The sequence below is a fragment of the Moschus berezovskii genome, chromosome 18 (genome assembly GCF_049115385.1).
Source record: "Moschus berezovskii isolate FMDL1 chromosome 18, NW_MosBer_1.0, whole genome shotgun sequence".
NCBI lineage: Eukaryota > Metazoa > Chordata > Mammalia > Artiodactyla > Moschidae > Moschus > Moschus berezovskii.
In genome coordinates this window covers 69791468-69806284 of record NC_142477.1, presented here as the reverse complement: position 1 = coordinate 69806284, position 14817 = coordinate 69791468, and positions in this window count along the sequence as shown.

Sequence of the window (14817 nt, the reverse complement as noted above, 5' to 3'; positions counted from 1 at the left end):
TTTCCATATAGAGAAAAGAGTTACTTCAAATGACTTTTGGACACAATATGAAAATTGTCCAATTTTATTGGAACATGCTTAAAGGAAAAAAGAATTGGAAAATTGTAAACCTCACTCACTAGTCTCGTTATTTGTAATATTGGCATTGTAAGCTAGAAGATATTTTCTGTATAAGATAAAGCCAATGAGTAAATTATCTTTTATTTTCTAAAATTTTATTGAAGTATCATTGATTTACAATGTTGTGTTAATTTCTGCTGGACAGTGAAGTGATTCAGTTATACATATAAACAGTCTTTTCCCTATTCTTTTCCATTATGGTTTATCACAGGATATTGAATATAGTTCCCTTTGCTGTAAGTAGGATCTTGTTGTTTAACCATTCGGTATTTAATAGTTTGCATCTGCTAATCCCAAACTCCCATTCAGTCCAATGAATAAATATTTTAAGTTTATAGAAACTGAAAATTTTGGTTTAAGAGAAATGGAGTCATGAATGCCCTGCTGCTGCTGCTGCTGCTGCTGCTGCTGCTGCTAAGTCACTTCAGTCGTGTCCGACTCTGTGTGACCCCATAGACGGAAGCCCACCAGGCTCCCCCGTCCCTGGGATTCTCCAGGCAAGAACACTGGAGTGGGTTGCCATTTCCTTCTCCAATGTGTGAAAGTGGAAAGTGAAAAGTGAAAGTGAAGTCGCTCAGTCATGTCCGACCCTTAGCGACCCCACGGACTGCAGCCTACCAGGCTCCTCCATCCATGGGATTTTCTAGGCAATAGTACTGGAGTGGCTTGCCATTGCCTTCTCCGCATGAATGCCCTACCTACCACTTTATTACTACAAAGTGTTAAAGTAATAAAAAATTGTATTATTAGAAATAATACTATTAAAATAGTAAATTGTGTATTTGAAAATTGTTTTAAAATTTATGGTTAGTACTATTTTTTCCCTTTTATTCACTCCATACTCCTTTTTTCTTGAGGTTTTTGCTTTCACACTTGGCTCTGTGAGCCATCTCTAATTGTTGGTTCTGATGTAGAGATCAAGGTTGGGGTTGGGGAGTTTTTGGTCTGTGTCTGTGTTTTTCCTCACATGGATTCTGGAAAGATCCTTAGTAAAAGACCAGAAAGAAAAGTTTTGAATTGGACTCTGGGCCTAGCTCAGCACAAACAAGTAGTTGAGGTCTCTCTGCATAGAGATAATGTAAATTAGTAATATAAAGTGGATCATTACATTTTAGAAAATTCTACTAAACCTGACACAACGATATTAAAATGGTAGACGGGGCATTCATATTTATTTGGGCTTTTCTATGTCCTCTACTGTCACAGGATTTTATTCTGATTCATTGGTAAAAATAGCATCATTAAATCAAAGTCTAAAATACTGCCAATAGCATCATTAAATCAAAGTCTAAAATACTGCCAATACCTGCCTAAAGCACTGCTTTAGGGGGGAAAAAAGCACCTGTGGAATAATACATATATATATATTATTCTATAAAATGTAGCTCAGGTGGTAGAGAGTAATAGTTTTCAGTTTCCTGTAGTTTTACAGAATTCACAATTTAAATGTTATACTCCCTATTATTCTCTTTAAGCATACAGTCTGTTTTGAACTCAAATCTGCTGAACACTTGAGGAGAATGACATTTACATTAAAGCATAGTTAAATTATAACCGTGATCTGTGCTTTTAAGTATCATGGCTGATTTTTGGACTTGATCCTTCACTGTTGATTCAAACAAATGAGGAGTAGGTGGGTATAAGTATTTATTCTACTGACATAGAACCATGGCTTCATATTTCCATTATAAGCAGTCTTTTCATCTACATTTTAAAGACTAAAATAAAAATCTTCACAAACAGTGGTGAGTTATCCCATTTTTCATGTCCACTTCAGTCCCTGGATAAATAAATTGATCTCTCTGAATCTGTTTTTTCTTACCTGAAAAGATTCTCTGCCTTCGGTGTGTGTCATATTCACCTGGAGAGCTAATAGAGCAGGTAGACTCCCAAGCCTACTCGAGCAGGAGGGGGCTGGGGTCTAATTCTCTGTGTTTTTCCCAAGTGTCCCCCAGTAATTATGAGTACACACCAAAATTTGAAAACTGCTGTCTAAGTGTACTTCTAGGGATTGATTGATTGAGTCATACATTTGTTTGTCTATGCATGTGTATAGAAGTAAACATGCACTGTGTCACTCAGTCACACAGTGCTGAAGTCTCAGAAATGAAATGCCTAGCCCCTCTCTAAGAAGTTTTCAGTGTAGTGGGGGAGACAGGAAACCAACGACAGCAGCATTACATGCTCCGAGACAGGTGGACAAGGTGCTGAGGAGGCACATCCCAGATTGCCTAGAATTGCTCACCAGGAAAGAGTTCCAGAAAACTAGATCATGGCATCCGGTCCCATCACCTCATGGCAAATAGATGGGGAAACAGTGGCAACAGTGGCTGACTTTATTTTTTTGGTCTCCAAAATCACTGCAGATGGTGACTGCAGCCATGAAATTAAAAGATGCTTGCTCCTTGGAAGGAAAGTTATGACCAACCTAGACAGCATATTAAAAAGCAGAGACATTACTTTGTCAGCAAAGGTCCATCTAGTCAAAGCTATGGTTTATCCAGTAGTCATATATGGATGTGAGAGTTGCACTATAAAGAAAGCTGAGCACCGAAGAACTGATGCTTTTGAACTGTGGTGTTGGAGAAGACTCTTGAGAGTCCCTTGGACTGCAAGGAGATCCAACCAGTCATCCTACAGGAGATTAGTCCTGAGTGTTCATTGGAAGGACTGATGTTGAAACTGAAACTCCAATCCTTTGGCCACCTGATGCAAGGAGCTGACTCATTTGAAAAGACCCTGATGCTGGGAAAGATTGAAAGCAGGAGGAGAAGGGGATGATAGAAGATAAGATGGTTGGATGGCATCACCAACTCAATGGACATGAGTTTGGGTAAATTCTGGGAGCTGGTGATGGACAGGGAGGCCTGCTGTGCTGTGGTCCATGGGGTCGCAAAGAGTCGGACACGACTGAGCGACTGAACTGAACTGAAAGAGTTCCCTGCATCTTGAAGGGGCTAGAGGAATCAACTGGGTGAGAATTAGCAGTTTAGGCACAGAAGAATAAGGAGGCTTGGAAACTATGTGTGTGCGTGTGTGTGTGTGTGTGTTAGTCGCTCAGTCGTGCCCGACTCTTTGCGACCCCATGGACTGCAGCCCTCCAGGCTCCTCTGTCCACGAGATTTTCCAGGCAAGGATACTGGAGTGGGTTGCCATTTCCTTCTCCATTGGAAACTATAAGCAGTTTGAAAAGTTAGTATTTCTCAAAGACTGAGACACATCACACTTAATGTTTAGATTTTAGGAGGTTCAAGGTCATTACTTAGTGGTAGAATTATACTCTCCAATTCTTTCCCCACATTTTGTTTCTAGTATGAAACACCTTTGTAACATTTGCTAATCTTCTTCTAAAGAGTAGGCTTGAACTTGGAGCTTCAGACAGCAGCAGCATCTAGATAGATTAAACGACACATCTTCACTTTCTAGCAATTGAAGCTAACTTGCTATCTTTGTAGATATATAGAAAGTTTTCTCTTTTAAAATCACCTATTCAAGTAGTTGATCTACTTTAAAAATATTGAGTAACTAGTTCATTTGGTATTGGGGTGTGCCACAAACTGTGAAGATGGTGTATGAATGAATTTTTGAAGCCTTGCACGGAAATAAGTGTCAGATTTAAGGCTACAAAGACAAAGGACCAATTATGAGGGACCTTGGAAGCAATGTTAAAGACTTTTAAGTTTTGCTATAAGGTGAATGGAGGACTCTGAAGAGTGTCAAACGAGAGAATGTTAATCTTGGAAAGAGTGACAAAAAATAATGCCAGGATGAAGTGGAGAAGCTGGTGTGATGTAGGGTGGGTAGAAAGAATTTTCAAAGAGGTTTGGCTTCAGACTATCCAGAGCTGTTCTTGGTGGGCTTGGTCTATTCATCACATCAATGGAGACTTCAGAAGTGGGTGGAGCAACTCACTTTAAGAGCCTTCAATCCCATTTAGCTGATAGCTATAACTTGCTGCTGCTGCTGCTGCTAAGTCACTTCAGTCGTGTCCGACTCTGTGTGACCCATAGACAGAAGCCCACCAGGCGCCCCCGTCCCTGGGATTCTCCAGGCAAGAACACTGGAGTGGGTTGCCATTTCCTTCTCCAATGTGTGAAAGTGAAAAGTGAAAGTGAAGTCTCTCAGTTGTGTCCGACCCACAGCGACCCCACAGACTGCAGCCTACCAGGCTCCTCCATCCATGGGATTCTCCAGGCAAGAGTACTGGAGTGGCTTGCCATTGCCTTCTAGATAGGAACAAAATAGCTAGTTTAGTAATATAAAGCATGACAGCTCTGCAGATTACTAGCTATATGGGGTAATATTCCATGCTAAACATAAGAAATTTGGAATATAACAAAATTACAGCTTTTCTATGATAACAGGTACAAAAAAATATGTACTCTTAAAACCAAAACCAAACAAACCCTTATACTATGTAATTTGGGTGAAACACTGTACCACTCTCCACTTCCCCCAAATCTGGATGCACAACTGCTGTCAAGTCATTATTTCCCCCACAGAGATTGGGCCAGGCATGACTGCCAGCTGCTCTAAACCAGTGACCAAACTTGGTCATAGAACCAGATGCCAGACATCTGTCTTCTATCAACTAAAGTCAAAATGGAGCCCTAACCACTAGATGACTTCACATATAACATATAACCTAAACAGAAACTGCCCTGTTGCCTGTTTAGCAAAATCTCAATTATAAGACTTTTTTTCCCCACTTTCTCAACAGCTGTTGTGGAGAAGGCAATGGCAACCCACTGCTACATTAGGCTGCAGTCCATGGGGTCACAAAGAGTCGGACACAACTGGGCGACTTCACTTTCACTTTTCACCTTCGTGCATTGGAGAAGGAAATGGCACCCCACTCCAGTGTTCTTGCCTGGAGAATCTCAGGGACGGGGAAGCCTGGTGGGTTGCCGTCTATGAGGTCTCACGGAGTTGGACGCGACTGAAGGGACTTAGCCACAGCTGCCTCAACAGCTATTGAAGATATGGGCACTTGCAGTCTGGTCATATAGCCTTGTGTTCTTTTTTTTTTTTCTGATGCTGTACTGACATTTTTTCAAGTACCTTTTTAGGTTCTCTTTCTCACCTGGTACTTAGATTTTCTACAGGACTTTCTTCTTTTTTCTCTCTCTTCTCCAGAGAACTCAGTCATTCCTGAGCCTCCACAATTGAGTTTCTGCTGACTTTTGAATTTGTATCATAAACCCTGGCCCTTTTTTCCCAAGTCTATATTTTCAGATGTCTCCTGAATCCATTTTGATGTCCTCAAGGGCAGTGTATCTAAACCTAAATCATTCTAGTGAATTAAATCTCCTTAACCATCCTGTTTTTACTACCAGTTACTGAGGCTGATAAAATAATATACTACAGGCTGTGGTGGGCTTCACTAGAAATCATTCTAGTGAATTAAATCTCCTTAACCATCCTGTTTTTACTACCAGTTACTGAGGCTGATAAAATAATATACTACAGACTGTGGTGGTTCAGTGCTAAAGAATCTGCCTGCCAATGCAGGAGACACAGGTTCAGTCCCTGGGTCAGAAGGAAATAGCAAGCTACTCCAGTATTCTTGTGTGGGAATTCCATGGACAGAGAAGCCTGGCAGACTACAGTCCATGGGGTTGCAAAAGAGTTGGATACAATTTAGCAACTAAACAACAGCAAGAATCTGTGGCACCATCTCTCATTAGCTGGTCTGCTGTTCTATGATTGGTGTCATGGACAGTTAACTGAAAATGCACTCAGAGCATTTAAAATCTTTTTTAAAAAGTTATTTATTTAGTTTTAGCTGTGCTGGGTCTTTGTTGCCGCATGGGCTTTTTTCTCTAGTTGTGGTGAGTGGGGGCTACTCTCTAATTGCACTTCGCCAGCTTCATTGCAGTGGCTTCTCGTTGCAGAGCACAGGCTCTAGGGCTCACGGGCTTCAATAATTGCAGCATGTGGGCTCAGTAGTGGCAGCTCCCAGGCTTTAGGTCACAGGCTCAATAGTTGTGGCCCATGGGCCTCAGTGCTCTGTGCCATGTGGGATCTTCCTGATTGAAATGTGTCTCCTGCATTAACAAGCGGATTCCTTACCACTGAGCTACCCTATACTACTGAAGGTTTAGGAAACCCTAAGCCATCTTTTGTTAGTATTTTTAGCTAATGAATTTCAATGTATTTAATTTTTAAATTTTAAATTTTTTTTGAGAGGAAAGCATTCAGGAGTAAGGTTGTTGAAAATCAAGAATTCACTGGAGTTCAGATTGAGAACAGAATTATGAAATGGAATACTCCTGAGGAATACTGAATAGGTTTAGCACTAGTGAGTGTGCTGATTAGAACCTTACTAGCAAATTCCAATGGAGAAGGCAATGGCACCCCACTCCAGTACTCTTGCCTGGAAAACCCCAGGGACAGAAGAGCCTGCCAGGCGGCAGTCCATGGGGTCTCGAAGAGTCAGAGACGACCGAGCGACTTCACTTTCACTTTTCACTTTCATGCTTTGGAGAAGGAAATGGCAACCCACTCCAGTGTTCTTGCCTGGAGAATCCCAGGGACAGGGGAGCCTGTTGGGCTGCCGTCTATGGGGTCGCACAGAGTTGGACACGACTGAAGTGACTTAGCAGCAGCAGCAGCAGCAAATTCCAAAATATATTAGCCAGTATATACTGTAGTTCAATTAAAATAATTTGTATTTGCATACTTCATTAAAAAATGTCAAAATCAGTTTCACTTTACTTTGTTTCTCTGTCATGAATTAACAGTAGACAGTTGTCATGGAGGGTCAGAGTAGCATTTCACAAGTATAGATTCAAGTCTATTGCTTTTCAGTGTGCAGAACCTTCATGATACATAATCATCCATGAGCTGATGAAAATAGAATGCACCTAATTAATTTATGTATATTCACATATATGGCAAACACTGTGAAGGTGTCAGTAAAAAGGAAATAGAATACATACTTTCAGATAAATAGTAATTCACAATTTAACCAAGTGGCACCAGCAATACTGCTTCAGGATTAGTGTCTGAGACTCAGAACAGCACCCAGCAAGAACTGTAACCGTTTCTCTGAGAGTGGAGTTTGAGAAGAAATAGGTGATGGGTCAAGGCTCCCTGTGAGGAGAGCAGACTTGGATGAGGAAAGGAAGAGGGTTTCCCAGGCACTGGACGGCCATGGAGTGAGGGAATGGGACAGTGCTGGATTAGTAAGTGAAAAATAACCCTTCTGATTGCTAGTGACAAAGGCTTGACTCCAGTTGGTCTAAGTCACAAAGGACACCAGAAAGTCCAGGGGCTCAGATAGCTCCAGGCACGACTGGATTAGATTCCCAGTCATTCTCCAGCTCTGCTTTCTGCAGGGTGGGTTTTATTCTCAGCTAGGCTTTCCTGAGGTTATGGCAAAAAGAGATCCCGGCAGCTCTGAGCTTACAACCTGACAAATGTAATCCCTACAGAAAAACAGCTCCTTGGTTCCAGCAAAAGTCCTAGAATTAATACTGACTGGCCTGGTTCAAGTGACATGTTCACTGCTGGCCAGGCCTGGGTCATCTCCCAGCATGGAAGCCAGTGAATGGGATTATATATGGCTCCAAAAGGAACAGAGTGATTCTGTTTTTGAAAAACGTACAGTAACTTGGGGTAGGAAAAGGAAACAAGAGGGGGATATGAGGACAAGACAAGACTGTGAATAAACCCATTCTTATTTTCCAACTTTGGCTGCAATTCGTCCTGGCAAACCAAGAGTGAAATGTTTTCATGCCAAAATGCTTAGAAGGCTTTAATTCAGTGTTTCTCAATTTCTAAAAAATTATCATTCACTAAAGACCTTTGAAGACATTGTTTTGCCTTATCGCTCCCTATGAAATTCTAATATCTGTGTTACATTAGATATACAGATACACAGCTCATATTGTTTATGTATATCTGGGCTTCCCACGTGGTGCTAGTGGCAAAGAATCCACCTGCCAATACAGGAGGTATAGAGATAAGGGTTCAACCCATGGGTAGGGGAAGATCTTCTGGAGGAGGGCATGGCAACCCTCTCCAGTATTCTTGCCTGGGAAGTCCCATGGACAGAGGAGCCTGGTGGGCTACAGTCCATAACGTCATAAAGAGTTGGACATGACTGAGTGACTTAGCTTGCAAGCATGCACATGCTTTATACATAGGATAGTGTTAGTCACTCAGTCGAATCTGACTCTTCGTGACCCCATGGACTGTAGCCAACCAGGCTCCTCTATCCATGGAACTCTCCAGGCAAGAATACTGGAGTGTGTTGCCATTTCCTTCTCCATACATAGAAAGAGTAAGTATAAACCTGTTCCTTTTATCTAATGCAGAGTTATGAATGACAAAATTTTAAGGTAAATTTTAAATTCAAAATCAAAGCTATTAACCTTTGTAACTATATTTGCTGTGTAACTTCTAATACAGTTTTATTTGTTTCTATACTGTAATGTATCAAATTTTATATAGATACTGGCAATTTTTAGAAGTACATGTTAATAATAACTGTAATCAATTTAAAAACAAATCATTCAAAAAGGGTTATTTTTTTCAGTGATAGAAAAACAATTTTTAAAAAATTAAATTTCCTAAACATTAAATTTTAACTTCTGTTTGATATGAGAAAATGGCTTTTAACCTAACTAGATGTTAGATATTTATTCAATTATTGTTGACAGTTTTTCTTGTCAACAGCTGATGTAGTTAATTTGTTGGCTAACTTTTATAGAATTAAATAGTATAAATCTTTTTTATTTACTTCCCAAAGTTCACATCCTATATAAAGCACTGGGCATACACATAGACAATAGCTTCAAGGCTGTCCTAGCACATGCAGGCTACCCCTTATGATGTGACTTTGAGATTGAGTCCTCAGTCTCTATCAGTCAAGAAAAAGTCCTCCAATCACAGCCATCTAGTCACCATTAGATGTAGTACAGAGTTTTGCAATAGTGATCTAGCAGGCATTTATGTACCTTTCACGACTGTGGCAATGCTGCTTATATGACACCAAGAAAGGTCAACAAGAGAAATTAAATACTAAGGAATACAAATATTCCAACCCTGAGGAAGGCTGAATTTTGAAGGGTCAGAATTCACTGTAATGTTACTTTTTGCTCACCCCCACCCTGCCTCAAATCAATTTTCACCCCCTTGAAGGCACTATCACTGCTTTTGAGGATGGATGTACTCGCTCTTGTTATTTAGTCGCTAAGTTGTGACCAATTCTTCTGCGGACAGTGGCCCGCCAGGCTCCCCTCTCCATAGGATTTTCCAGGTAAGAATCCTGGAGTGGGTTGCCATTTCCTTCTCCAGGGGATCTTCCCAACCCAGGGACTGAACCTGGGACTCCTGCATTGTAGGCGGACTCTTTACCATCTGAGCCACCAGGGAAGCCCTTGTCTTCTAGTAAAGTTCACCTATCGATTCAAATTTTCCCATACCAACAGTATTAATCTTTCACACGAGAGATTCTCAAATATTTGGAAACAGATGTTATGTTCCCAACATACTGAAAGTCTCCTCTAAATATTTCCTTTTTAAGGCTTAACTCAACCACAGTTTCCTTGAACGGGCACTCATTTGACTCAGTTCCCCTGTTGCACTAGGCGTCCTTTGGGGACAGACACCATGCCTTGTTCACCAGGCTGCTTGCTCTGTTGGGATCCACTCTGACTTGTTCTTAAAGTGAGGTATCTATGTCTGAACACAGTATCTGACACAGAGTCAAGGAAGGCTATCTTTCCTTGTTTTGGATGGTCCTCCTCTATTAGCAGAGTCAAAGATGACACCAGGGCTGCCTGAATCGCAAGCTGATGCCTATTCAATCATGAACTGAAATCCTAAAGCCTTTCTTCACAGACACTGCTGATGTGCCTCCATTTAGTTCCAGTTTTCTGAGATCTTTAATGCAAAGCGTGCTTTGCATTCACACTTGTGCATTTTTGTTAGACTCTTCCCAATACTCCCTTATGTTGAGACATTTGAAGATTCCAATTTGGTTATCCAACTCATTTGGTTATTCATTAGTTACACTTGCTTTTTTATTTTTTTAATTTATTTTATTGGAGGCAAATTATCTTACATTAATTTATTGGTTGGTTTTGCCATACATTGACATGAATCTACCCCGGGTATATATGTGTTCTCTTTCTTGAACCCCCCTCCCACCTCCCTCTTCCCCATATCCTCCCTCCATGTCATCCCCGGTGCACCAGCCCCAAGCATCCTGTATCATGTGTCGAACCTGGACTGGTCACTTATGATAATATACATGCTGCAATGCCGTTCTCCCCAATCATCCCACCTTCACCCTCTCCCACAGAGTCCCAAAGACTGTTCTATATGCCTATGTCTCTTTTGCAGTCTCGTATACGGGGTTCAGGTTACCATCTTTCTAAATTCCATATATATGCGTTAGTATACTGTATTGATGTTTTTCTTTCTGGCTTACTTCACTCTGTATAATTGGCTCCAATTTCATCCACCTCATTAAAACTGATTCAAATGCATTCTTTTTGATGGCTGAAAAATACTCCATTGTGTATATGTACCAAAACTTTCTTATCCATTCATCTGCAGATGGACATCTAGGTTGCTTCCATGTCCTGGCTATTATAAACATTGCTGCAATGAACATTGGAGTACATGTGTCTCTTTCAGTTCTGGTTTCCTCGGTGTGTATGCCCAGGAGTGCAATTGCTGGATCATATGGCAGTTCTATTTCCAGTTTTTTGAGGAATCTCCAGACTGTTCTCCATAGTGGTTGTACTAGTTTGCATTCCCACTAACAGTGTAAGAGGGTTCCCTTTTCTCCACACCCTCTCCAGCATTTATTGCATGTAGACTTTTGGATAGCAGCCATTCTGACTGGTGTGAAGTGGTATCTCATTGTGGTTTTGATTTGCATTTCTCTGATTATGAGGGATGTTGAGCATTTTTTCATGTGTTTGTTAGCCATCTTTATGTCTTCTTTGGAAAAATGTCTGTTTAGTTCTTTGGCCCATTTTTTGATTGGGTCACTTAGTTTTCTGGAATTGAGCTGCAGGAGCTGCTTGTATATTTTGGAGATTAATCCTTTATCAGTTGCTTCATTTGCTATTATTTTCTCCCATTCTGAAGGCTGTCTTTTCACCTTGCTTAGAGTTTCCTTTGCTGTGCAGAAGCTTTTGGTTTTAATTAGGTCCCATTTGTTTATTTTTGCTTTTATTTCCAATATTCTGGGAGGTGGGTCTTGGAGGATCCTGCTGTGATTTATGTCGGAGAGTGTTTTGCCTACGTTCTCCTCTAGGAGTTTTATAGTATCTGGTCTTACATTTAGCTCTCTAATCCATTTTGAGTTTATTTTGGTGTATGGTGTTAGGAAGTGTTCTAGTTTCATTCTTTTACAAGTGGCTGACCAGTTTTCCCAGCACCACTTGTTAAAGAGACTGTCTTTTGTCCATTTTATATTCTTGCCTCCTTTGTCGAAGATAAGCTGTCCATAGGTGCGTGGGTTTATCTCTGGACTTTCTGTTTTGTTCCATTGATCTATATTTCTGTCTTTATGCCAGTACCATACTGTCCTGATGACTGTGGCTTTGTAGTAGAGCCTGAAGTCTGCCAGGTTAATTCCTCCAGTTCCACTTTTCTTCTTCAAGATTGCTTTGGCTATTCGAGGTTTTTTGTATTTCCATACAAATTGTGAGATTATTTGTTCTAGCTCTGTGAAAAATATCGTTGGTAGCTTGATAGGGATTGCATTGAATGTATAAATTACTTTGGGTAGTATACTCATTTTCACAATGTTTATTCTTCCAATCCACGAACACGGTATATTTCTCCATCTATTGGTGTCCTCTTTGATTACTTTCACTAGTGTTTTATAGTTTTCTATGTACAAGTCTTTTGTTTCCTTAGGTAGATATATTCCTAAGTATTTAATTCTTTTCGTTGCAACAGTGAATGGAATAGTTTCCTTAATTTCTCTTTCTATTTTCTCATTATTACTGTATAGGAATGCAAGGGATTTCTGTGTGTTGATTTTATATCCTGCAACTTTACTGTATTCATTGATTAGCTCTAGTAGTTTTCTGGTAGAGTCTTTAGGGTTTTCTGTGTAGAGGATCATGTCATCAGCGAACAGTGAAAGTTTTACTTCTTCTTTTCCAATTTGTATTCCTTTTATGTCTTTTTCTGCTCTGATTGCTGTAGCCAAAACTTCCAGAACTATGTTGAATAGTAGTGGTGAGAGTGGGCACCCTTGTCTTGTTCCTGACTTTAGGGGAAATGCTTTCAGTTTTTCACCATTGAGGATAATGTTTGCTGTGGGTTTATTGTATATAGCTTTTATTATGTTGAGATATGTCCCTTCTATTCCCACTTTCTGGAGAGTTTTTATCATAAATGGATGTTGTATTTTGTCGAAGGCTTTCTCTGCATCTATTGAGATAATCATATGATTTTTATTTTTCAGTTTGTTAATGTGGTGTATTACGTTGATTGATTTGCAGATATTGAAGAATCCTTGCATTCCTGGTATAAAGCCCACTTGATCATGATGTATGATCTTCTTAATGTGTTGTTGGATTCTGATTGCTAGAATTTTGTTAAGGATTTTTGCATCTATGTTCATCAGTGATATTGGTCTGTAGTTTTCTTTTTTTGTGGGATCTTTACCAGGTTTTGGGATTAGGGTGATAGTGGCCTCATAGAATGAGTTTGGAAGTTTTCCTTCCTCAGCAATTTTCTGGAAGAGTTTGAGTAGAATAGGTGTTAGCTCTTCACTAAATTTTTGGTAGAATTCAGCTGTGAAGCCGTCTGGACCCAGGCTTTTGTTTGCTGGAAGCTTTCCGATTACTTCCTCTATTTCCGTGCTTGTGATGGGTCTGTTCAGATTTTCTATTTCTTCCTGGTTCAGTTTTGGCAAGGTGTACTTTTCTAGGAATTTATCCATTTCTTCCAAGTTATTCATTTTATTGCCATATAATTGCTGATAGTATTCTCTAATAATCCTTTGTATTTCTGTGTTGTCAGTTGTGATCTCTCCATTTTCATTTCTAATTTTATTGATTTGGTTCTTCTCCCTTTGTTTCTTGATGAGTCTGGATAGTGGTTTGTTGATTTTATTTACCTTCTCAAAGAACCAGCTTTTGGCTTTGTTGATTTTTGCTATGGTCTCTTTTGTTTCTTTTGCATTTATCTCTGCCCTAATTTTTACGATTTCTTTCCTTCTGCTAACCCTGGGGTTCTTCATTTCTTCCTTTTCTAGTTTCTTTAGATGTAGAGTTAGGTTATTTAGTTGACTTTTTTCTTGTTTCTTGAGGTGTGCCTGTATTGCTATGAACTTCCTCCTTAGCACTACTTTTACAGTGTCCCAGAGGTTTTGGGTTGTTGTGTTTTCATTTTCATTCATTTCTATGCATATTTTAATTTCTCTTTTGATTTCTTCTATGATTTGTTCATTATTCAGCAGCGTGTTGTTCAGCCTCCATATGTTGGCATTTTTAATAGTTTTTCTCCTGTAATTGAGATCTAATCTTACTGCATTGTGGTCAGAAAAGATGCTTGGAATGATTTCAATTTTTTTGAATTTACCAAGGCTAGATTTATGGCCCAGGATGTGATCTATCCTGGAAAAGGTTCCGTGTGCGCTTGAGAAAAAGGTGAAATTCATTGTTTTGGGGTGAAATGTCCTATAGATATCTATTAGGTCTAACTGGTCTATTGTATCATTTAAAGTTTGTGTTTCCTTGTTAATTTTCTGTTTAGTTGATCTATCCATAGATGTAAGTGGGGTATTAAAGTCTCCCACTATTATTGTGTTATTGTTAATTTCCCCTTTCATACTTGTTAGTAATTGTCTTACATATTGCGGTGCTCCTATGTTGGGTGCATAAATATTTATAATTGTTATATCTTCATCTTGGATTGATCCTTTGATCATTATGTAGTTTCCTTCTTTGTCTCTTTTCACAGCCTTTGTTTTAAAATCTATTTTATCTGATATGAGTATTGCTACTCCTGCTTTCTTTTGGTCTCTATTTGCGTGGAATATCTTTTTCCAGCTCTTCACTTTCAGTCTGTACGTGTCCCTCGATTTGAGGTGGGTCTCTTGTAGACAACATATATGGGGGTCTTGTTTTTGTATCCATTCAGCCAGCCTTTGTCTTTTGGTTGGGGCATTCAACCCATTTACGTTTAAGGTGATTATTGATAAGTAGAATCCCGTTGCCATTTTCTTTATTGTTTTGTGTTCGAGTTTATATTCCCTTTCTGTGTTTCCAGTCTAGAGAAGATCCTTTAGTATTTGTTGGAGAGCTGGTTTGGTGGTGCTGAATTCTCTCAGCTTTTGCTTGTCTGTAAAGCTTTTGATTTCTCCTTCATATTTGAATGAGATCCTTGCTGGGTACAGTAATCTGGGCTGTAGGTTGTTTTCTTTCATCACTTTAAGTATGTCTTGCCATTCCCTCCTGGCCTGTAGAGTTTCTGCTGAAAGATCAGCTGTTATCCTTATGGGGATCCCCTTGTGTGTTATTTGTTGTTTTTCCCTTGCTGCTTTTAATATTTTTTCTTTGTGTTTGATCTTTGTTAATTTGATTAATATGTGCCTTGGGGTATTTTGCCTTGGGTTTATCCTGTTAGGGATTCTCTGTGTTTCTTGGACTTGGGTGATTATTTTCTTCCCCATTTTAGGGAAATTTTCAACTATTATCTCCTCAAGTATTCTCT